Consider the following 26,335-nt stretch of genomic DNA (forward strand, 5'->3'; position numbering starts at 1 on the left):
ATTACATTTTTGGACTTCTCCAGTGCCTTCAATACCATACAGCCTCTGCTACTGAGTAGGAAACTGACAGAGATGGGAGTTACCTCACACCTTGTAGAATGGATTACGGACTACCTGACAGGCAGACCCCAGTATGTGAAACGGGGGCTGTACATCGGACACTGTGGTTAGCAGCACAGAATCTCCGCAGGGGACTGTGCTCTCTCTGTTCCTATTCACTCTGTATACATTGGACTTTCAGTACAACTCTGAGTCCTGCCACGTTCAAAAGTTTGCTGATGACACTGCGATCGTGGGATGTATCAGAAGTGGGCAGGAGGAGGAGTACAGTAAATTGATTTCCAATGGAGCGACGCAAACCACCTGCATCTGAACACCACCAAGACCAGGGAGATGGTGATGGACTTCAGGAGAACTAAAACTCACCCGGTTCCTGTAACCATCAAAGGAGAATGTGTAGAATTTGTCCAGACCTACAAATACCTGGGTATGCAGCTGGACAACAAACTGGACTGGACTGCCAACACAGAAGCTCTATGTAGGAAAGGTCAAAGCCGACTCAGAAGGCTGGCCTCCTTCAACATTTGCAAAAGCTCCTGAAAATATTCCATGAGACAGTTGTGGCAAGCGGCCTCTTCTATGCGGCAGCGTGTTGGGGAGGCAGCGTCATGAAGAAGGATGCCTCTCGTCTCAATAAAAGCAAGCTCTGTCGGAAAGCAAGCTCTGTTGTGGGCACAGAGCTGGACAGCCTTACAACAGTAGCTGAGAGACGGGCACTGAAAAAGCTGCGGTCAGTCATGGACAATTCATCACATCCACTACACAGCATTATATCCAGACAGAAGAGCAGCTTCAGCGACAGACTGCTGTCACTGTCTTGTACTACGGACAGACTGAAGAGATATTTTCTTCCTCATGCCATGAGGCTCTTTAACTCCACCCGGCAAGGTAAAGTCCCACATTAAACCACACCCCCTACATTGCATATTACCGAATTTTATTGCAATGTGTATTCTGTGTAGCACTATCTAGATACTCTAACAATAATAACACGCTACAGTGGGTATTAGTGCGTCACATTGGGTATTTGTATATTGTATTCTTTTTGCTTTATTATTGTATTGTTCTCAGCGCAGGGATGCTGCTGGAAATGTGAATTTCCCTGCGGGGATGAATAAAGTATCTATCTAGCTATCTAGCTATCTATCTAGCTATCTATTTAGCTATCTATCTAGCTATCTAGCTATCTAGCTATCTAGCTATCTAGCTATCTAGGTATCTAGCTATCTAGCTATCTATCCTTAGTAGGGTCGCGGGGGTGGTGGAGCCCACCCCAGCTATCTTTGGGAAGTGGGCAGGGGACACCCTGAACTGGTTGCCAGCCAGTCGCAGGGCACACAGGGACAGACAATTTGCTCGCTCATTCACACCTAGGGATAATTTGGACCGGCCAATTAACCTGACATGCATGTTTTTGGAATGTGGGAGGAAACCGGAGTGCCCGGAGGAGAACATGCAAACTCCACTCAGGGGTTTCTTGTGACCTCAGAACTGTGCCACTCACGCGCTAACCACTGCCCCACCGTGCTGCCCAGTATACATTAATTATCTCATATTTTATTTTTGATTTTATTGTTTGTGATTAACACCAATTGCAGCTTGGTCATCCTGGGAGGGGGATTACCTAATGTGCGGTCCCTTCTCAAAGTTTCTTTATTTTCCTCATGCTGCGGTTTTTGAGATTTTCCTTGCCCTCATGTAGGTTTCAGATCAGAGGGTGTAATAATAATCTGTACTCTGCTATAATCTGGGGTCTGTACAGCTTTTTGAGACTCCTTGTGATTAAGGGCTATACATATAAACATGATTTGACTTGACCCAAAATATTGAAAAATAGTTCACCTAAACAACAATAATTACTTCATTGTCATGAAAATAAAGATCAATGTACTAATAAAAAAGACAGACATATATAACATTTTAAACCATTGACTATACCTTCAAGCAGTGTTTTAATTGCAGACACTCTTACAATATGTTTTATATTTTGCAATAATTTAATTCTTCAAATCGATCATTGTGGTCACTGTTTTCCTACTTTTCCTGGCCCCTTATTTTTAACCTTCTTGGGACCCATTATAATGGGCAGAACAATGGAAATTAAACATACAAAATCATAGTCCCAGTCAAACACAATATGGACAGTGCCGATTAACTCAACAGGAAAGAGATAAAGCAGGGCATTATCACCATCTAGTGTCGGCATTATTTTGCTTGGGCACTTCTGGGTCCTGACCCACCAGTTGAGAACCACTGATGTAATTCACTTTTAAAACTTTGTTTTGGGATTCTTTTTCATATGCTAAGACACTTTTTGAATTTTGATATAGAATGAATAAAAAACACCAAAAGAAGTCAAACACATTTTATCGTTAAATTATATTCTGACTTTGCTTTCTGATAATTTATTTTTAACGAGTCATTTTTTAAAAGTATATTCCATTTTGATCCTGCTAAACCTAATGACAATACTCTTTAAAACTTATTTTAACATTATTCCTTTTTTTTTTTACAGATATAATTAATTGGCATCCCTAATGACAGCTATAATAGTGTCATGGTTGCCATGGCGCCCAATTGGCCGCGCCCGTGCGTGTCACGGTTGCCATGGTGACCAGTTGGCACCGCCTGTGTGTGTCACAGTTGCCATGGTGCCCAATTGGCCCCATCCATGGGGCGCCAGCTGCAGCTCGTTGAGAGATTGGATTTCTTTCTATATAAAGCTCAGCTCTCACTTGCTTCGGCTGTCAGCCCGTCAAACGAACTTCTGCCCTACAAGACGTGGGTTCTGACTCGGTCCTGTTTTCCTGTTGCTATCTTCAGTCCGGTATTGTTCCCGTTTATTTTTGACCTGTTTAATTTCGGGTACCAGTTTTGTTTCCGTCTATTTGGATCCTGTTTATTATTTTCTCCAGTTTTCATTCCTGTCTAGTTTTTCCCTTTTAATTATCGATATCCTGATTCGCTGTCAATCCTGTCTGTCCCTTCCTGTCCGGTATCGACCCCATCTGTCCGATATTAACTTGGGCAATTGGAATCGGTCTCGTCGGTCTCTGGCTTCCTGTCCTTCCACGCCAGACTGGCTTCCTAATGTGCATGACTCCCCATTTCCCGTAAAATAAATGGCTTGTGTGAGAACGTCACGCGATTGTGTCCTGTTTCTGTTTTGGTTCATGACAAATAGTCAAAGATTGGTATCCATTCAACAACTTCTAACAGTGAATCAAATTATCATTATTTTTTTTTTTTTGGAAAACAAATGTCAGTTTTCTTGAATGCTAATCAATGAAAGGCCAATATCTTTCTCAAATGATTCCGTCTTAATGAATATGTATACCTGTGAACTTATACGTTTTCCTCGTATTAAATACGTTTTGATCATTTCATATTGTGTACACCGTATAGCAACTTAGTAAGGGAAAAATAGTAAAATATACTGCTATGTGTCATAAGCAAGACTAAATTTACTGCAAGTGAGGCACTCAGAGAGATGATGAAGGAATAGTTTATGATGTTTATTTGGAAAATAAAATAAACTTGTTTACACTAATTATCTTTGTTTTTATTCTATATAATATGTCTTGTGTTTGTCAGGTTTATTGGTAAATAGAATCATTAATAAGGGGAGGCACGGCTATGGTAGGTTGACAGGTTTTGTTAGATAATAACATGTGTCACTGCATATATGGTCATGATTTAATGAGTTTTCCAGTTATATTAATTTTATTATATAATCATCACTTCATTACTTTGATAATCACGTCATTCATTTTGTTGTAATAAATGCAACAAAATGCTTTGTGTTTATCCATCCACTTATCCATTATCTGCACCGCTTATCCTCAGTTTGGTCCCTGGGGTACTGGAGCCCATCCCAGCTATCTTTGGGCAGTGGGCAGGGGACACCCTGAACTGGGTGCCAGCCAGTTGCAGGGCACACAGTGACAAACAACTCGCTCATTCATTCATACAATTTGGACCAGCCAATTCGGAATGTGGGAGGAAACCGGAGTGCCAGGAGAAAACCCACACAGGCACGGGGGAGGACATGCAAACTCCACTCAGGATAGGTAGCTGGATTTGAACCCATGACCTTAGAACTATGCCGCCGATGTGCTAACCACTTATCTGCCGTGCTGCCCATGTTCATCCACACATCTAAATTAGGGAATTTACGTCTTTTGTTTACTTGATGTTTCAATGTATTCCTTCATTCAGTGGTTGTACTTCCCCGATAGTGTTTCTAAGTGTTCTGATAAGTCTGCCATAATTCTAGTATCCCACGTGCAAAATCCAGTTAGATCCAGTCTTAGCAAAGGTTTCTTTTGACGTTGTGACCCCCTCTTCCCTAATTTCATTGTGAATTCCGAATTCAGTTAAATTTCATTTTTGTCAATTCTTTCCTATAAAGACAGTGGTCAGCCATTTGTTGATGCTTGTCTAGGGAGGAAAAGCCCAGAATATTATGTTTCTTATTTTGTTTCTCAGTAATAAAACTCCTTAAACAAACTGCTCCATCAGCTCCTATTTCTTTAGCTAAATACTCGGTCAGATTCCTGGAAGTTGATTTTAACATGCAACAGGACACATTTTCAACGCCAGTGGTACTCACTCTTTTTCAACATGCAAGCTACTACCAAAATAACCAAGTCGAAAAAATTGACCCATCCTCCAAAAACTGATGATTCCAGAGTGGTATAGCATTGAATAAAATGGGTCCAAATTAATTGAATTGAATGCTCACAAAATTGCAAGCCTAAATAAAACAAATATTGGTATGTTCAATCAAAATAAAACATATGTTTACAAATTGTAATCAGTGGCAACTCCATAACTCAAATCAGTTCAGTCTTTTTTGTTGCCAATGTTTTTGTTGAACAATACTCTTGTGAGAAACAAGTAAAACCACCGCATTAGTGCAGATTAATATATCGGATAACATTAAATACCCTGTACTCAATTTAGGCAAACACAGTACTTTTATCTGAGGTTAATAATTCGAATTCCAACTTATACTTAATCAATGAACATTATTTTTTTCTTTATTGATTTGTAAGGCATTTTGATAAACCCTAATTGTCATCCGTTTTACAATACATAAATGAAAATGCAAATACCACATTTCATTTGAACTCTTAATCATTCACTACTAGGTAAATCATAAGTAAAAAAAATCAATGCCTTTTTAAAAACATATATAATTGTAATAATACACCTTTCATCGACAAAATTTGGAGTTCTGCAATTTGTTACTGCAGCATGAGCAACGTTGACGTACAAGCTTGCACGCTGCATTTGACCACTGGACGGCAGCCTCTCCCAAAAAATACAATGCAATGAATACACTTTCCCCTCATCTACCAGTACTACCTCTGCCGTCCTTCAGTAGCTTGCAATCTGTCTAATGATATCTCGCCTAAAAAAAACATAACGTTTATGTTAAAGTTATTCTGACGTGTGGCCCTTTTTTCAGCTGTAGATGAACTTACTTGACAAACCTGCTAATACATGACTCGCTCGGGATAAGTCACCCTCTTTTCATGATTTCCTCTTGAGATGATGCACTTCATGTGCAAAGTGCGAAGGTTGATGAGAGGAAACTTTTGTGACAAGGTGAAATAACAACTCGGAGAAGAGAGAGACTCTTTACCGCTTCAATGGAAACGGTTGAAGCACTCTCACATTCCAAACTAACTTGTTGGCAATAATTAAAATACTTGACACATGCTCGGATATGCAGTACAGTTATCCCTTGCTTTTTGCGCTTCAGTTATCACTCGTTCACTGCTTTGTGCATTTTCATAGCGGCGCTGCAGTTTAACCATACTGCTGCGGCAAGGCTACGTAACAACTCTCCTATGTTATTAACTCTAGATCCATTGTCCATAAAATGGATGATCTGGAACAAAACCTTGTGGGAAACTGCTACATTTGGGACGGTTGTATTTTAATCATCGCAGAGACCTGGCTCTACTTGAGGACACCCAGAGCTAGCGTGTAGCTAGCCAGCCGCTCTCTAAATCACTCTCTTGCACTGAAAGTAAAAGCCCTCCTTTTTTTGTCCTTTATTTTATGATGATATACAAAAATCATTCATTCAACTGCAATTCCGTGTTCTCTGTTTTTAGTTGTAGAGCTACAGTTGTTATTTTGTTACAGTGGTATACTCTCAGTCGGTAAGGACGTCACGTCGAGGTAAGTTTAACCCTCGGGGGCTTTTATGAAGTTGCACTATTTATCAGATTTTCTGGTCCTCATTAACCATGATAACCGAGGGATTACTGTATTTCTAATTCCCAGTAGTTGAACAAGTGGAGCAAGACATTTTAAGTGCTACAATTGGCTGTATATCCTCGCTTGAGTACTAAAACAAATGATTAATAGTAAAGTGTCAGCAGTGACGTTTGCATCCCTACTGTTGGAAATAAATCTTGTTTGTCAACACAGAATTATTGAAATACACTCCATGAAGTGAGCAAGGTAGTAATGTATGAAGAATTAATCTTACCAAATTTATGAATAAATGTATAAATAAGTAAAAAAAATACAAATACTGTATATGCTAAATAAATACACACTTGTAAATCAAATGTATGACATAAATGCAATTCATTCATATATTTTTGCACATGCCTGATAATTCTTGCGCTGTACTCTATGCGTTATAAAAAAAAACTGTAATATATTCTTCCAAAATACGTCATTTTGCCAATCCATTTTGACAATGGTAATTACTGACGCTTTTGTACTAAGTGACATTTTTGTCGGGAACATTGACAGATGCTTGCAAGCGTTCTCATTCATCTTGGTCCTTGTATTGTCAAGGCACAGAATCGATAGTCGGACCACTCGGGTCGTCTCGGGAGACGTTTCGTCTCGCGTCTCGTCTGCTCTGCTCAAGCATTATCAGGTCCACTTGAAAGGATCACTTTGAAAGCATTACTTTTTCAAAGTATTCATTCTCTGAGGCAGGGTTCGCTAACATGTATGTGGAATCTACGAGGACCAGGGTCGCAAAAAGTAGCTCAAGGGACTGTTCTAGAACTATCTTAATCACTGTTATCATTCGACAGGTTTTTTTTTTTGCTTTTTGGTACTTACAACTATTGGTATTTTACAAAGTCATGCATGTTATTTATATCTTTCGGATTTAATTGCCTCCTATGTTCCGGTCTGGAGCCTTCGGTCTGAAAATGCTGGTCTACTAGTGATCCCAAGAGCCAATAAGAGCCCCACAGGTTCGAGAGCATTCTCCATTCGGGCCCCGGTGCTGTGGAATGCTCTTCCCCCTGAGATTCGATCTGCAACCTCAGTGGAACAGTTTAAATCTAGGCTTAAAACACTATTTTTATGACTAACCCCGTTATATTCAGTACTGAAGTTAGAGGTGCAAGTTCTACAGGTGCCTCAAATACTTGATAATTTTGTGTTCGGTAGCTCCGAAACTGGGAGGTCGCTGGTTCAAGCCTCGGCAGAGTCATACCTAAGACTTAAACATTGGTACCCGTTGCCTCCCTGCTTGGCGTTCAGCATTAGGGGTTGGAATTGGGGGGTTTGGTCACCTAATGACTCCCAAAACATCAGTTGGGTTGAGCGAAGGGGCTGGGAATCCCCTCCTCTGAATCAATCTCCCAAAAAGAGTCAGAAACGACTCTAGCCACCTCCCACTAGGGGGATATGGCTGTGGTATATATATATATATATATATATATATATATATATATATATATATATATATATATATATAAGAAGTGAAAAGTGCTTACATTTTAAGTAAAGTGATTTTAAATGCTGGAAAGGGTTGCCATGTTTCTTAATAAGACTGCTTAAAAATGACGCAGACACTGCTCTCTGGTGGCTTTGATGTGTAGTTTTTCTTCTCTAGTGAAAACCGGCAGCTGGCATTAGTTTGTATGGCATCGCCTTATGAAGGGTCATCGCCCCCTAGGAGTCGCGCTGTGGAGGACAGGTGCATGCTACATCTAAGCAGGATACTATGAAATGTGTATTAGTGCAATTACAAATACATTTGTGGGTCTGCTAAATATATGATTCACATCTGATTTCTTCTTTTATTGGTAATGAAGAAATTGGTGAATTGGCTTTAAAAGTCCTTAAAATCTGCTTAATTAGGCCTTGTACGAAAAAGATGTACAAACCCTGAGTTGTGCTATGCTTTACAAACGTGAACCCAGGCGTAGACACACAGCGGAGTCACCAGTTTTTTGAAGGACAAAGGGAATCAACCAAAAGTGCTAGGCACATGGGAGAGGGGGCTAAATAAACAAATAACCCAGTCCGGACTAAGATTATGGATGGCAAGATACAGGATGTATTGAGTCGGGTAAGGCATCAAGAAGTCAGGAACCAAGCGCAGGCATGACCGTTAACATGGTAATTAATAATCTGACAGCTTTTGCTGTTGGCACAGTTATTGTATACAGGGTTCTGAATGATCCAATTGGTTCACACACATTTTGGATTTTTCTTTTTTTTTATTATTTGTCTTCTTTTTCGTTGGTGGCCCCTTTTAATCGTTGTATTGTAACACAGAAATGAATTATACATGCAGCTCTGACTAAATCAATAAACAACACTCACGCGAGTATAATGATATGTCTGTTATAATTTCGAGTTATTTATTTACTACTATAGCAAAAATGCCAAAATTTAATCTTTTTGTATAGTGTAAGTCAGGGGTCTTAAACTCAAATTACCTACGGGTTGCTGGAGGTAGGTTCTAGGTAAGGTTCCATTAACATGTTTTCCACTGTTTTCCAATATCACAGTTTACGTTTTACAAATCTCTTAAGCCCTAGGGCTGTCAGGGCACCTGTGATTCCCCACATGAAACTGGTACTATTGGTTTGCATGGTTACTAATAGCAGGAGAAGCCTTTTGACCTGACTCAGATATAGCACCACCATCATCTGGTTGGCTTTTTTTTTTGTGTAAAGGGTCATCCCGCTCTTCAGAAATGAGCTGGACCTTGGCATTGACGGGCAGCGTCATGTGACAATACTAATGCTACATCCTAAATCACATCATTTTACTATAATTCCCTACACAAAATAATTTCTAAAAAAAAACATTAAGAATTCAAATGTATTCATGTTGGACTTCTTCTTTTTGAACTGTTGTTACAATGCACTATTCTTTTTTCTTTGCATCATTATTATAACTTAGGCCAGCTTTCTAAGCACTACATTGTAAATATTATTTGCCTCCTTATCCTAATAGTAATTCAATTTGTTTTCTCTTTACAGTCTTTATTACATGTTTACCTTGGACTGTTAGGTCTAATTGTGTTGCATACAATGTTTCACAATTTGATATCAATCACAATAAAGACAATTCAATTAAAAATAAATCAATTAGTATTATATTAATCCATAAGCAGCTCGGGCTGATTCAAAAGGAAAGTGTGTATTATTTAGTGGTGAGAAAATGTAAGAAATAAAAAATACACACATTTAAATGATGAGCAAAATTAATGAACTATGCAATATATGTTCCTTGTTTTTAAATACTTTTTGTAAAATGTCCATTTATTTCACATAACATGAGCTTCACCCCGAGGAAACTGACAAAATTGTTCATCATCTTGCCGCTACGGGTACCCCCAAATACTAAAGACCTGGCAGAAGGCTGTGTAAAATAGTACAGGAAAACCGCTGCTTTAAGGTCACTTCGAGTCTCCGTAACTTTCATTCTCCCTCGTGATTATAAGATTTCGTTTTAGGTTGCAAGACAGAACATCTAGTAAGCAAATTATACACACTGTCCCTTAACTTTCTTACGAAGGCAGGGGCGCAAAGTATCATATTGGGGGCCATGAGTTTTTAGACTCATGGTGTAAGTCCGTGTTTCTCGGGGAGGAATTTAAGAGCACAACTTTTAATTTTACTAGTTGCAGTAAAAATACACTCTTGAAGTGAGGAGGAAACAACTGCATTATGTAATTGATGATGAAGAATGACATTCAAATTTTCCCGTATTTATCCTAAAAACTAAAATTAAAAAATGATGTCCATTGAGTGATGACATCGCTCCTGCTTCGCCGCTTCCAATCACCTATTCACAAACGTCATTTACAGTGTTCGTACCGGTGCTTGAAATCCTTGCAAATCCTTAAATTTCAATAACAGATTTTCAAGGATTTAAAGTTCTTGAATTTTCTGTGACGTGCTTGAAAATGCTTGAAATTGTTCCAGTGTTTCTCGACAAATCTACTTAAAACTGACGCTGACACTGCTCTTTAGTGGCTTCGCTTTACCATAGCATTTATTCTTCCCTCATGATAATCGACATGGTTGCTTTACTTTGTATGGCATTGTTTTATGAAGCGTCATCAGCCCCTACAGTTCGTGCATGCTACACCTAAACAGGACACTGTATAATCTATTCTTATGCAAGGATTATGTGTCATTTAATGACATTTATCATGGGCCATGCAAAAAAAAGTATACTTTTCCAGTGGTAAATTGTAAAGGAAATAACTTACTGCAGCTGAAATTATACACCTGTATGAGGAAAGATTTGTCTAAAAAATACTTACACATGCATTGTTCACATCCACAAATGTATTCACGATTTAGTAAAAATCAAATGTCTTGATAAATGCAATAATTAAAAATTGCATGTGTGAATCACGAATATGGATCTGCAAAATACATGATTCACACTGGATTTCTTCCTTTACTGGTCCTGGAGAAATTGGAACATTGGCTTTGAAAGTCCTCAAAAGTGCTTGAATTTGGCCAGAAAGAGGTATACGATCCTGCATACATATGGGGTTAGCCATAAAAACTAATTATTTTAATTGTTCCGAAAAACTGGTTTTAAATCTCATACTGACTGTTTGGTGGATGTAAACATACCTAGTTGCATAGTGCATGATTTTCATCACTGTGGCTAATTAATATTCATGACTCAGCTCCTTGGAGGGAGGGTCAAGCACACAGGTTTTGCCAATGTTAAATGAAGCTCACTAGAAGCCCAGTGCACCACGGTGAGCGAGCCCATCCTCACACAAACATGGGGTTCTCGGCGGCTGCCTGTACTCTGTTTTCACTGTTTTTCTCCCTAGCGCTTTAGATCTCTATTTTAAATATGCCAACCATTTGCCTGGTGTGTTTTATATATTTGGTAGTTGAAGAAAGTACACGTTCCGTGTTTGTTTTAGGCATGAGGCAAGCGCTATAGATAAGTTACATGCTACAATAGCTTTGTTTACATGCAGGTAATAGTCTGACTGACTTCAGAATTCATATTTAGGGACCCATTGAATCGTTTGTATGACTAGTGACTAGAGCAGGGTTTGGAAACTTTTTTGATCCAAAGACCCATAAAAGCAAAAACATTTTTAAAAAATAAGAGAGCCATACTGCCCTGCGATTGGCTGGCAACCAGTTCAGGGTGTCCCCTGCCCACTGCCCGATGATTGCTGGGATGGGCTCCAGCACCCCCGCGACCCTACTGAGGATAAGCGGTGCAGCTAATGAGATGAGAGATGAGATGAGAGCCACACTGTATATTTTAAGACAAAATTAAACAAAACTGCCTAACTCATTCTCCAGAAAAAAGGTTAATCTTCAGCTCATTTTGTTTCATTGTGTGTTATTTGATGATTTATGGTTGTGAAAATACATTAATATAAAATGTTGAAATCATTTGGTTCCTCTTTATGATTGTCTGACATGTTGTTGAGTTTTAGAAAATATTTTCAATATATGTTTTTGGCTTTACTCTTTCTGTGTTTCATTGACACTGGTTATTTTATTGTGTAGTGTCCTGTAGATCAGTGTTTCTCAACTGGTGGTTTACGGATATGTTTTCATTGGGGTCGCGGGCCTTTGCCTTGGCAAAATAATGCTAAGAAGAAAAAAAACACAATTGAGGGTCGTTTAAACTCCTTAACAGTATTAGGCAATAATTCCCTTTAAATACGATTTGACACCCGTGAGTTAACTCTACAGAAAAAAAGAATGATAACGTTTGTTTACACATGTTGAGCATAGTCAAAAGCAAATTCACTGGATTATATATGAGATATGGTTATTTTGGAGACTCTTAAGTTAAAAGTTTAGTAGACATTTAAATTAGGATCAGCCGTGCCCTTCCAGCAATCAGAAGCTGCCGCCGTCCCCAGCAGGCTGGCTTTATGCCCAACCGCTCCACAACGGACCACATCTCAGCCGTCTGTTTGCTGATAGAGAAGACGCGTGAATTCCGTAAAGATCGCCATCTGTATATTGGATTCATTGATCTGAAGGCCGCCTTTGACACCGTCTGCCACTCTTCACTGTGGAACATCCTCCAAGCTCTCGGAGCACCACCCAAGATCATAGCCCTGTTCAAGCTGCTCTACAGCAACGCAGAGAGCTGTGTCCGTATCAACGGCATTGACTCCGACTGGTTTACTATCTCCAGCGGCGTTCGTCGAGGCTGCGTGGCTGCTCCCGACCTTTTTAATTGCATCATCGACCAACTGATGTTCAGGGTTAGTGAGCGCATCCCCGGAGTGTCTTTCGGCAACTACCACCTGAATGACCTGGAGTATGCTGACGACACCATTATGCTCAGCACTTCCTACAGCCAGCTGAGAGACGCTCTGGGCATTTACAGCGAAGAGGCAGCGCGGCTTGGCCTCCAAGTGAGTTGGACGAAAACCAAGTTAATGTATGTCGGTGATGGACCAGATCCACCTCCCATCCAAATTGGTAGCGACATCGTAGAGCCTGTCAAGAGCTTTGTGTATCTGGGGTCCATGGTGACACACAATGGGGACCTAAAACCAGAGATTCTCCGCAGAAAAGCCCTGGCAGCATCTGCCCTGCAGTCTCTCTGGAAACCACTCTGGCAGCACAAGACCATCGCACGCAAGACGAAGCTCCGCATTTACAACCTCGCCGTACTCGCTATCCTGCTTTATGGCTCAGAAACATGGCCCCTGAATGACACCCTGGCCACAAGAATCGACGGTTTTGATAGCAGGGCTCTCAGAACCATCAAGAACATCAGATGGCCCCAGCGAGTCTCCAATAAAGAGCTCAGAGCACGCACGTGCCAGCCCCAAGCATCTTCCTTGGTCGCACAACGCCGCACCCGCTGGTTTGGCCATGTCCTTCGTCTACCACCAGACCATCCGACACGAGCCATTCTGCAGTTTGACCCAAAGGCCGCAGGCTGGAGACGACCACGAGGGAAACCGATGGTTCGACGGAGTTGCTCTAGAGGATGCAGAACAGCTGGCACAAGACCGCCAGCATTGGAAAAACCTGGTTCATCTGGTCGGCTCAACGCACAGGGACGAGACCCCCCTGACCTTCGCTGGAGCAATAATCAATCAATCAATAATCAGACATTTACAATAAGGAAAGAATATATCAATAGATTTTAAACTTGCTAGAACAGGGGGGGGGGGGGCAACTTTGGATAAACAATATTTACCTGTTCTAAAGGCCCTCTCCTGAACCCGTTATTTTTATTAAAGCTCGTAGGCTACAAAAAAGATCAGCCCTAAAGGCAGTGGGAATTAAAAAACAGCAATATGATTGGTTGAAAGTAACAATGATGTAAACAGTTCATAATAGTCAAAACCACGAACAACAGTGCACAATAATAGTCAAATTAATGAACTGGCTTCACATGCAATCTCTTTTGCAGGTGTCCAATATTAAAAACATCATAAACTCATTACAGACAAAGTCACTGAAGTGAAGCGTTTAGGATTTCATTAAAAAAGACAATAATTGAGCTGTAATTTTAATACTCCAAGTCGTTATAGTTTTGCTGGTCAGTTTTTAAAGTGAATCTATCCTACTATCTCAGGTTTAAACTGGACAATCATTTCGTTCAAATACAAAATTGAGAAGTAGAATTTGGCTCAGATCCTCATCACTCGCTCAGATATTGCTTTGCTGTGGATAAAGTAAGAAGTCTATGGTTTGGGGGAGGAAGGGTAAGTTGCACGAGGCACATGACAACATCCTGGCTCTGTTTTTATCACTACGCCTTGTGATATGCTGCCATAGGCATGCTACGAAAGCAGATATAACTTGTATCTCGATTCTCCTTGCATGCAAGTTGCTCTCACTTGTCTTGTGGTTTGTCTACAAAATGCTAGGATTAGCAGTTCTCTCTTGACCCAGTCACTCACGGATAAGGAAAAAAAGGGAGACACGCAACCACATATTCATTCCACGGACATTCCGATACACTTTGGATACAGGCTGGCGCGGGGAGGAATGCACTGAGCCAAGCTGGTGATATATAACTCTTCAGGTCAAGCCTTGGCTGTCAACCCGAAGCTGAAAGCGAAGCAGCCCTCTTTTGATGGAGGAATATACATTTGTATAGGCACTAAGAAAAGTTTGACGAGTGAGCAAGGTCATTTACCTTTTTCATGTGCTCAACATTCCGTTAACGGTAAAAAAAGGTATTTTAATATGTTTTAGCTTCAGTCATTCAATGCCAGACGTTTCTCTCAAAGAGGAAGAGCCGGTGCCAGACACGTTTTGTCATTTTGACCCCTTTCTTGAATGCCTACAGAACATTTAGCTCTATAGACATAGGACATACCAAAGAACCCTTATTTAACCCTCATCTTTCATCAGAGAGAGTACAGTAGTGTGAACAAGAATATAGCAGTATGTATGTATGTTGTTTTTCTTTGGGTAATGTTGGTAACCATAGTGATGCACAGTGATCTGTGGGTAAGCCAATCCCTAAATGTGTATTTAAAGTGCCTTTCTTTTAGACCGGATTAATTTTCCTTTGTAATACTGCACATTCTAATCGTCCACGTATGAGATTGTACTAATGTGCGAGATTACAGTATTGTGTGTATGAGAGTATTTTTTTGGTTTGAACAAATTTATTGACACTAAAAACAGAAAACAATCATGACAATCTCAACAGCAATTAAGCACATTCACAATATTATATTCCAATATTACGTTTTTAACAGCAAACACAAAGTGAGGTTTGAACAAACCTTCTCGAAAATCAAACATATTCACAATTTCATTATATAACATCTTTGTTAGTGTCAATAGATCCGTCCAGGCCAAAGTCGATTGTCCTCGGTCTGAACAAATCCACCGACACCAACAGCAGCAAAACACAGCCATCAAGCATATTCACAATTGTTTTATATTTGACAATATGACGTGACGATATGACGTTTTAACATTTTTTCCTGACATTTTCAACATCAATTAAACAATTTCAGAGTTATTTTCTTTTAACAGTAGTTAACCAGCGTGTAAAAGGCAATACTATTGTGCAAGGGCATAGTAGTATTGGTAGGAAACTATAGTCGTATATGTGAGAGAGTATAGTATCGTCTGACAGTATAGCAGTGCGTCCATGAATATAGTAGTACCGGTATGAGTTTGAAAAGCACAGTAGTTTATGACAGTATAGTAATATGTGTCAGAGTATAGTAGTGTGAATGAGAGTATAGCAGTCTGTATGAGAGAGTATAGAAGTGTTTGTGCCTGTGACCTGACTATGCCTGTATGACAGTCTAGTTGTGCATGTGTGATGTTTTGCGTGTAAGCAGGTATTATTTACTTTACATAAGGCCTTTGACTGCATATCACTGATACAAACACACTTATTGATAATGTGTAATTAGTCAGCAAACAACCTCAGTTCTCAATATTGATTTTTATTCAATAATTCAACAATGTAAACATCACAACCCAAAAATATATTCTATTAAATGTCATGGTAGGCTAAGCCTCACCTGCCTCCCCTGACTGCGTGTCATTGCCATGTTTTTTCCACATTCTTAAAAACGGTGTTGTAAAAGAATAGACACAAAAACTACAGAAAGGTGGAGACTATGGAGAGCCTTGCAGCAGCAGTATACATCACGTCAATAGAGGTTTTTATGGCTGCTAGCAGTCTCCTGTTTGGGTTTGATGCTTTGACCTATGTAGTGTGAACATGGCATCTGACACCGCTGTAGGCAATGTCAACCGAGACCATCTGGGCGAAACCAAAATGCACACACACTGAAAGGCTTGCGCACAATCACCGCTAAAGACATTGCATTTGTGAGAAACTAAATCAAATTTCCACACAGTGACAAGCCTTTGTTGCTCTGCTTCTCAAATATGCTTCCAGACACTTCTCTGCTAAATGCTGGCGTCTCGGAGGGATGCACAGACATTAATCTTTGCTTGCCTTTTGCCCTACATTAAACAAACAAGTACAACTCTTATTTTGCAATTAGACAATCGCCTTGACTTAGACATATTTGTTCAGGTTCACTGCAGAACAATTGAGGTTTCATGGAATACACAGGGTTTGTGTTCCCAAAACGTCCTGTGATAGTCAAAACCTGCAAAATAAAAACCTTCATTTATTTATTCATTTAATAACTTTATTATTTATCACTCAAGAACAAACCCCAATTTCCAGGCTCAAATGTAAGTACTCTACTTTCTAAATGTGTTCTTTTTTTTTACTAATAACTGGCACAACTCGTAACGTTTTGACACAAGCTTTATTTTACTGGAACGGCGCAGTCATGCGCGGAAACACAAACAACAGCGATTCGGCGATCCCTGGGCAGAAGAAGTGAGACTGAGAGGTCAGGCAGAGGAAAACAGGAAGCCAGGGGCAGACGAGATCGAAACCAGACAGGACAGACGGGATCGATACCAGATACAGGATACATGAGCAGATACCGGATAGACGGGGTCGATACCTGATACTGGATACACGAGCAGGACACCGGACAGGACGGGACGGACGGGATCGATACCGTATACTGAATACAACACAGCAAGATACCGGGCAGGACGGGACAAATGGGATCGATACCGGGTACTGGATACATGAGCAGGATACCGGACAGGACAGATGGAATCGATACCGGATCCTGGGTATTAGAGGAGATACCGGACAGGACGGGACAGACGGGATCGATACCTGATACTGGATACACGAGCAAGATACCGGACAGGACGGGACAGAAGGGATCGATACCGGATACTGGATACAACAGCAAGATACCGGACAGGACGGGACAGACGGGATCGATACCTGATACTGGATATACGATCAAGATACCGGACAGGACGGGACGGACAGGATCGATACCGGATACTGGATACAACAGCAAGATACCGGACAGGGCAAAACAGACAGAATCGATACCGGATCCTGGATATTAGAGGAGATACCGGACAGGACGGGACAGACGGGATTGATACCGGATACTGGAGACTGGAGAAAGATACCGGACAGGACGAGACAGACAGGATCGATACCGGAGACTGGAGCAAAATACAGGACAGGATGAGACAGACGGGATCGATACTGAATTCTAGAGCAAGATACCGGACAGGACAAGACAGGTGGGATCGATACCGGATACTGGATACACGAGCAGGATACCGGACGGAGTCAAAAAACAAGTCTTGCAAGTGCATAGGTTCGTTGGCGGACTGACTAGGAGTCAATGAAAATGTTTCAAAATGGAAAAAGATGTGGTAGGGAAAAATATATGCATTTTTCGTGTGATATTTCTTTTTTTGAATGCAAGTCTAAGTATTAAATATTGAATGACTGACTTTTATGTATGAATCAACTTTTGTTTTACTTTTAAAAAATAATTTTATAAGGGTTTTAGTGATTTGCAGCTCCTGGCATATTTGTTTTTTGTTTGTTTGTCTTTTGGTCCATTATGGCTCTTTCAAAGTTTCGGGTGGGTGAGCCATATGTATAAAAACTATACAACAACAGGCTGTTCTTTGGGGGTGGACTTATATTCCAGTGCGCCTCATAGTGCGGGAAATACAGTAAGTGAAAATAAAAATCACTTACTCAACGATTTCTATTGTCATGATGACTGATTAGTTTCGCCTGTGCCCGCTCGTTTGGCGCCAGCCGCTGCTGGCTTCCTGATTGGTTCCCCGCCCTACTTAAGCTCCGTCCTTTCACTCACCCGTTGTCAGTCCGTCAGCAAACCTCTGTTTCTACAAGGCAAGCACTTTGACTCTGACTCCCGTCGGTCCCGCTTTTTGCACTTGTTTTCCGCCGTCCGTTCCTGATTTACCCGTTTATCTCCGGCTACGACATGTTTTTGGACCCCGACCACGTTTTGCTCTCCTTTCCCGGCTATGGACCTGTTTTTTCCGTCTTCGACACGACGATCTCCCGCTCCGGAAATTCCACATCCGCATTCGGAACACGTTCCGATTCTGTGAGCGGCTTGCTTCCCGCGTCCGGCGAGGACCCGATCGCGGGCGCTGCCTTTCCTCTTTATCTTAATAAACTTGTGGTTAACGTTACGCATTTGGGTCCTAATTCCGTTCTGGTTGTGACATCTATTGAGATTTGGGCATTGACCTTACATTTTTAGCTGGGCTAACATGTTTATGAGCAGCACCCAAATAAGTGGATGCACGTATACAGTTATGCATATAAACAAGTTATACGTTATAACTTGTGAATTTGTCTTTCTATACGAATTGTCCCTCGCTTGTTTTAAAACGCTGCCTCGTTATTCTACATCTGCATCAAGACCTTGATGCAACCGCATTGGTCAAAGGCGCATTTAATATTCCATGCGGTCCCTCTGAGCTTTGGCCTTCCCCTCCTAGCAGGGGTGCCTAATGCAATATAATGAGTGGCTGGCACAAACTCTTGAGTGCATCATCGTCCTCTGTACGAGTCTATCAAGCCATCACGAATGAATGGACGCAAGCCCCCCCCCCTTGAAATGTCAGGCCGGGTTTCAAAAGATGTTTACTGACTAATTACAGAATGTCAATTGCTAGGCGCTTTAGGGGAAAGGAAAAAAACAAATGCCACATGCACAACAATAAAATGGCTGCAATGAGGGTTGTGTAATTGTGCAGCAGAATGTCAGGAAATAAACAGATGATCAATTATCTTCAGGGCGAGATGGTTTGCTCATCTTAATCACACTTGTCCGCCTCCACTCCGCTCGTATATCTGCAGCTTCGCCCGGACTTCGTGTTTTTATTGAAGGGAATCTATTAATACTTGATCAGGCGTGTTCTGCTCCATTTTCCAGATGGATTGATCCGGTCGGAATTTCTCAGGGCGCTCAGGGTCCTTTGCTTAGTTCAAAAGCAGGAGTGCTTGTTTCGTCTTTTCTTTCCCTTATTGATTGTTACTTCTTGAGATGGCCTGTCACTGCATGAACCAAAGGTGAAAATACAGAGGGGGAAAAGGTAAAATAGAAAAAAGTGTTTTTCTCTTCAATGTTCTTGTCCTGTGAGATAATATTCAAAGATGAAAAAAATAAACTGTAAAGATTCAGTTAGGTTAGCATAAGGGCTGCATTTAATGACTGCTGCCCAACTGACAAACGAGATGGGTTCTGGACGATCGTAAGTTGAATTTCTTCATGAGCTTCAGTGCTATATTTTGTATGTTTAAGGTTTGTCCTAGTAACCTGTATTGTTATGTACTAAAAAATAAAAAAAAATCATAAAATAATATGCTCTTTAAAGATAAATGAAGTGAGGTTTAACTTATTTTTGGGAGATGTGCTTCAAGTGGTAAAAAGTGGCTGACAAAAAGCATTACGAAAAATTTTCAACCATATCAAGCTTTCTTAATCCACTTTCTTTTCAAAAGAAACGACTCGCCTCCTCTTTACACTTAACACCAATCATATTGAATGGATGCACGAGATATTAAACAATAAAAACGTTAACGTTCTTAGCGCGCTAGATACAGTATACATAGTACTTTATGTTTACACACGAACTAGGAAGTAGAAGCCAGTATTTTTCTTCAGGGTGGATGCTAGGTGAGCTCTCACAGCGCCACACGGCGGTAGCGCCAGAAAAGAGCACTACAGTACTGTCCTGTACTCGGAGAAAGGTACACACAATACAAAATCCAACTTACAGCAATGCCTGGATATTTTTCGACATCCCGAAAAAAATGTTCGTATTTACCGTTTTACGTAAGTCGAATGGTCGTATGTAGAGGAGCGTCTGTAGTCACCATCTATTTAAGCATTTAGTGGAATAATCGGATAATATTTTTTTTTCTTTACCCTTTTCTTGTGTTAGGTTTTAGGTGACACACCAAATGCAACTCCAATTTAAAACAGCTGCAAGAATACTAAATAAATAATAATAATACTGTATATCCCTCAATTGTCTTACTCATTGCTTTGTTACCTTGTTGGGCTTCTTTATCCATGAAAATATTGCTTTTTCTATTGTTGGTGTAGGTCTCTGGGCCTTTTATCTGCCAATATACCCCTTAATTTTGATTTAAGAAAATATTCAAATGAAGCTCAAGATAATCATTTAAATAAATACAATCGTTTTATGTTACCTAACTATTATTGAGGGGTATTGGGACATCTGCTAGATATTCTTTTCTTTGCTTGTTTCAATTGAAATATATTAACTATATGTCAATATACATTGATAATAATACACATTCTCCCAGTTTTTTTCTCAGTTATTCCACTTGCAGCTTGTAATTTTCAACATTTAACAACTGTCGTTTGTCATTTTTAATGTTTTAACAACTGAAGCTTGTTCTTCAGATTGCAAGCATATAATTTCAAATATGTTTGTGAGGCACAAATTGGCCTAATCCTCAAGCTCTCTTTTATTACTAAAGTCAAGTCATGACATGTTTATTTGTATAGCCCTTAATCACAAGTCTCAATGGCTATAGACCATAGATTCTTGCAAACCAGAGACTATTATGACACCATCCCCTGATCTAAAACCTACATGAGGGCAAATAATGCTCAGATAGTGTCAACATAAAATATCGGTTATTCATATGCTATAGAATAGTAGTGTGTTTTAAGCTTAGATTTAAACATTTCCGCTGAGGTTGCAGATCGAATCTCAGGGGGAAGAGCATTTTACAGCACCGGTGCCCGGATGGAGAACGCTCTCGAACCTGCGGAACTTTTCTTGGCTCTTGTTATTACTAGTAGACCAGCGTTTTCAGAACGAAGGCTCCGGACCGGGACATAGGGGGAAATTAAATCTGAAAGATATGAAGGAGCAAGTCTATGCATGATTTTGTATACTACAAACAGAACATTAAAATCACATCTTAAGCTAACTGGGAGCAAATGCAGGTTAGCTAGAATCGGGGTAATGTGATCAAACTTTCTTGTCATAGTTAAAAGCCTCGCTGAAGAATTTTGTACCAGCTGAAGGCTGGAGAGAGGTGGATTACGGTAATCGAGACGGGAGGTAACAAACGCATGAATTCTAATCTCTGCATCCAACTGAGAGAGCATAAGGCGACTAAATATACACATATTGCCATGTCCTGCATGACACCCAGCTGGTCCTGCCCCTTGCCACCGGCTGACACAGATTGACTTAATTGCGTATGGGATTCTTAAGGGCTCGTTTTGGGACTGCCCGTGGCCATACCATTGTTTTGTTTGACTCAAGGAAAAACCTGTTCATGCCCATTTGTTCTGAGTTACTGGCTTTCTTTCTTGAAGACCTGTTTGTGCCCGTTTGTTTTGAGTGATTGCCTGTAAGCCTGTTTTTGTTTTGTCTTTGGACCCTGCGTGTTCGACAACTTTTATTTTGTAAATAAAAGTGACTGATCGTCTACGCAAAAATGAGTTCACCCTTCCTGCTTCCTGGTCCGTTCCCTGACAGAATGGTATGGCCAACTCATGTGAACTCAGCGAACGATCCCAACCCAATTTGGGGAATACCGGGGAATGCCGTTTGTTTATCGCCTAGTGAGGTCATCGCCCTTCAGCTGTTGATCGAGCGAGTTCAATGCATAGGACGCCAGATGGACTCCCTTGCTTGCCAGTCTGACTCCCTTGCTTGCCAGTCTGACTCCCTTGCTTGCCAGTCCGACTCCCTTGCTTGCCAGTCCGACTCCCTTGCTTGCCAGTCCGACTCCCTTGCTTGCCTGTCCGACTCCCTTGCTTGCCTGTCCGATTCCCTTTCTTGCCAGTCCGACTCCCTTGCTCGCCTGTCCGACTCCCCTGATCGCCAGTTGGACTACCCTGATCACCAGTCCGACTCCCCTGATCGCCAGTCCGACCCCCCTGATCGCCAGTCCGACTCCCCTGATCGCCAGTCCGACTCCCCTGATCGCCAGTCCGACTCCCCTGATCGCCAGTCCGACTCCGCCGATCGCCAGTCCGACTCCGCCGGCCGCCAGCCTGACTCCGCCTGCCGCCAGCCCGTCTTCGCCGGCCGCCAGCCCGACTCCGCCGGCCGCCAGCCCAACTTGCTGTCGGCGGCCGCCAGCCCGACTCGTCCGACGACGACCGCTCCTGCCTCTCCCCGTTTCCTGCGTTTTTGGAAGAGGGAGTGGGGTTGCCCTCATCGGGAGCGTCGACCCATTCTGGGTTACGAGGTATTAATTTCCTTTTGGGACCTCAGGAGCTGTCCCTTGAAGGGGGGGTTCTGTCATGTCCTGCATGACACCCATCTGGTCCCACCCCCTGACATCAGCTGACACAGATTGACTTAATTGTGTGTGGGATTCTTAAGGGCTTGTTTTGGGACTGCCCGTGGCCATACCATTGTTTTGTTTGACTCGAGGAAAAACCTGTTCATGCCCGTTTGTTCTGAGTTACTGCCTTTCTTTCTTGAAGACCTGTTTGTGCCCGTTTGTTCTGAGTGATTGCCTGTAAGCCTGTTTTTGTTTTGTCTTTGGTCCCTGCGTGTTGGACAACTTTTATTTTCTAAATAAAAGTGACTGATCGTCTACGCAAAAATGAGTTCACCCCTTCCTGCTTCCTGGTCCGTTCCCTGACACATATAAAATGTACAATGCATGTCATCAATACTGTACTGCCTTAAACATTGATTCTTACCTTGGCAATCAGACTCCATTCAACTGTCCGATTGTTCTCTTTATATGTTCATGTGTTACCGAGCTACTGATATGAGACGCAAGGTCTGTTTTCAAGTACTCTTTTTAATCGTCGGTTCCAGTTTAAAAAACTCTCAAACTTTAGAAGTCTGGTGCGTGTAGATGATGTTGATGCCGTCATGTTACCCCTGGAGATAGAGATATTGTGCCTGAGCAACTTTTAGCAGATGTTACAATCATGTGAGATGCCTCATTTTGTTGTAAAATGTGTTTAGTGACAATGGTCACCAATGTAATTCATTGTTGACTATTAATACTTTCTACTACTCATTAGAGCTGTAGTTAGCATGTGAAACAATATCTATAATTGCCATCGTATTCAAATATTTTGGACATCTATAGCCTTCAATGTGATAGTTTGGCAAAACAAAAACAAATCTGACACATGATTTAGGTGATTTCAGGTAAATTTGAACTATAAGCGGCGTCTTTTCCCCCCAAGCTTTCATCCCTGGGGCTTATGCAATGACACAGCTAATTTATGCAATTTTTTGGTAATGGCCGCCAAGTAGTAAAATTAAGAGAGAGACAGGTGGAATATACAGTGTCAAAGAAGTCACAAGTTTAATGTAACTTCGGATTAAAATAACAAGCATGAACAGACCCTCATCATGGAAAAGCTGTCAATCAAAAGGGGATGCCTAACTACCATATCAGGAATAATTTTACGAGGCTTTTTATTTTCAAACGGGAATGATGTGGCGAAAAGAATGGATTACAAGAAGCAACGTCAAACGAAGTAGAAATATTCTAGGTGGATTTTTATTTTACTGTCGTCACTATCATGTGATTTGAAGTAAATATTTTGCACGTTTCTACCGATTGTCCTTGATGTAACGAAACCATTTTTGAGGACATTCAAAGAAGTTAATGACGGCCAGGTGATGTAATGGTGAGTCACGCTGGCTGGTTTTCGGGTATCTTGTTTCAGACTGATTGTGATGTTTTTTTAATGAATATATTTAGAAATGTTCCTCATATCTCGAATCTCAAGTTAAAGCTTTCCAAGGATATGTGGCATGACATATTTCAGTGACTTGTGACAGCGTACGGACATGTATTTGTTTATCAAAAGTCCGTCGGCCCTCTGGTGGGGTACGTTAACGGGGTTAAGGTACCATATTTTTTTAAAACTTCTGTTTTTCAGATATTCTGGGTTATTTCATATTTTAGTCGCTTAGTATTACAAGTTTAAAGTTGAAATAAGTTAAACGTTCACTGTAGAGTAAACAAAGAAAATATTTTATAACTTAGTAGAAAAATAGATTTTAGACTTTGGTGCTTTACCGCCCCCTTGTTTACCGAGGCCTTCCAGAAGGCCCTCTCCTTGCCAACTTCAAACCTGATTGGCTTAACCAATGGACACCTATGTTATGCTAAAGTGCCCTCAGAATTTTTGGTAAGGCTTCTGGGCAGACTTTTGAGCCTGGCACACTTAAGGCTGAAATGTGATTGGTTAAATGCTTAAACATGTCAGCTCACATCGAGAAGCATCCCGATTAAAGGAGAAAAACAATAAAAGGAAGATGACAGATGATATGGAATTAGTTAATGATTATTTTATTAAACTACAGACACTTTAACTGGACCATTCTTGGACTATTCTTGCACTATACACACTTTAACTGTGTTTTATGTTGTTTTTGTCTCGTTGCCTTAACGCATCTTGAGTTAATATTGCATTTTTATCCTTTTGATATTTGTAATATTATATTTTGTAATCATAAATTCTTATTTTTATTACGCTGGCAACTGTGTGGACAACAAAGTAAAATTTCATTGTACAGTGGATCGTATTTTTTATTGTACATATGACAATAAATGCTTTGAATCTTTGAATATTGAATCCTAATAAGTGTTAATGGAAAAAAATCATAACATCGCATGATTCAGATATTTTTCAGGCCAGCAGAGAAGGCCTTGCAGGCCCTGAAGGCTCACCACTGCTAAACACACACACTGTCCATTTGAACAAATTAACCACATTTCCTCTAATTTCACTTTTTAATCTCATTTTACAAATGCTTGGGCTTCCAGCCGTACCAAAGGGAATATATGTAACAACCTTTCAGTCATTTGTGTTCCCTTTATGTTAATTGTGACTTTCTATCAAAATTGTGTCAGGCCGATGATTCCTTCGGGACCGCTGTAAAAGACCAGGAACCTCTGAGTCTAATTTGCCTGAAACTGAAAAGCCAGATAAGTGCGTGCCTCAGAAAGGCAGCACAATTCCTGCATTTTCTCAATCAGAATATGCTTCATTATAAATATCAGACTGCTGGCATCAAACATGAAAAGAAAAAAAAAATCATTTTTTGATTGAACCAGGATTTGATATGAAGGGAATAAGGCAGGCATGTCAAACTCAGTTTGTCTCGGGGGTTGGATCGGGACTTTATGCTCTCAAGTGGGCCTGATCAGTGAAAACATGTCAATGCTAAATATTTAGCATCGTTTTCAGTCTAGATGCTGCCCTAATTACGAACAACATTCTGGACGATCGTCCGTAAGTTGAATTTGTTCGTAAGTTGCTTCAGTGCTATATAAACATACTTATATTAGCCATAAACATACAAATGTTTATGGCTAATATAAGTATGTTCAAGGCTTGTAAAAGTAACCTTTATTGTTTTTTACTAAAAAAATAAACATTTCATAAAATAACATGCTCTATAAAGATAAATAAAATAAAGTTTAAATTACTTTTGTTAGATGAGCTTCAAGAGTTGTGACTCCGAGAGCCAAGAAGTCTGCAGGCTCGAGAGCGTTCTCCATCCGGGCCTTGGTGTTATGGAATGCCCTGCCTCTGGAGATAAGATCTGCAACCTCAACGGAAGTTTTTAAATCAAGGCTTAAGACACACTTCTATTCCAAAGCGTATGATTGATGCCCACCTCATTTTCTGTTTTGTCCTGTCTTTTTCCGACGCCTGCCTGGCTGATACGAAGGAGAAGGATGATTTGAGATGAGTCAGCGGACAAGCGTCTGACCTGCAGCATGTCAACCCCTGCTTTTACCAGCTGGCAGAGATGGGAAGCAGCGTCGTGGCCGTCGTAGACTTTCTGGACTAGTTTACAGGCTGGGGGCGTCGTTGGTGTCATGCTCTTTCCGGACATCTTCAACATCTTACCGAATGTTTACTATTATGTGTACAGTAATGCTAATTGTAATTCACCCTGGTCAATCCTGGAGGGGGGATTGCCACGTGTGGGGTCCTTTCTCAGGGTTTCTCTTTTTTTCCTCACACTGAGGTTTTTGAGTTGTTCCTCGCATGCTGGTTTAAGATCAGGTAATTGTGTAATTTTGTAATTGTAATCCTGTGCAGTCCTATGAGACATTTTTGGTGATTAAGGGCTATATAAATAAATGTGACTTGACTTGA

General features: G+C 40.8%; 1 long non-coding RNA gene across 1 annotated transcript; it reads left to right on the plus strand.

Annotated features, from left to right (window-relative positions):
- Positions 1–26,335, plus strand: LOC148353188 (uncharacterized). The gene is made up of 2 exons (XR_015852736.1): positions 1–948; positions 25,666–26,335. It is a non-coding gene; the product is annotated as an uncharacterized LOC148353188 (long non-coding RNA).

This window comes from Urocampus carinirostris, chromosome 14 (genome assembly GCF_059441175.1).
Source record: "Urocampus carinirostris isolate Australia breed hairy pipefish chromosome 14, RoL_Ucar_1.0, whole genome shotgun sequence".
In the NCBI taxonomy this organism is placed as follows: Eukaryota; Metazoa; Chordata; class Actinopteri; order Syngnathiformes; family Syngnathidae; genus Urocampus; species Urocampus carinirostris.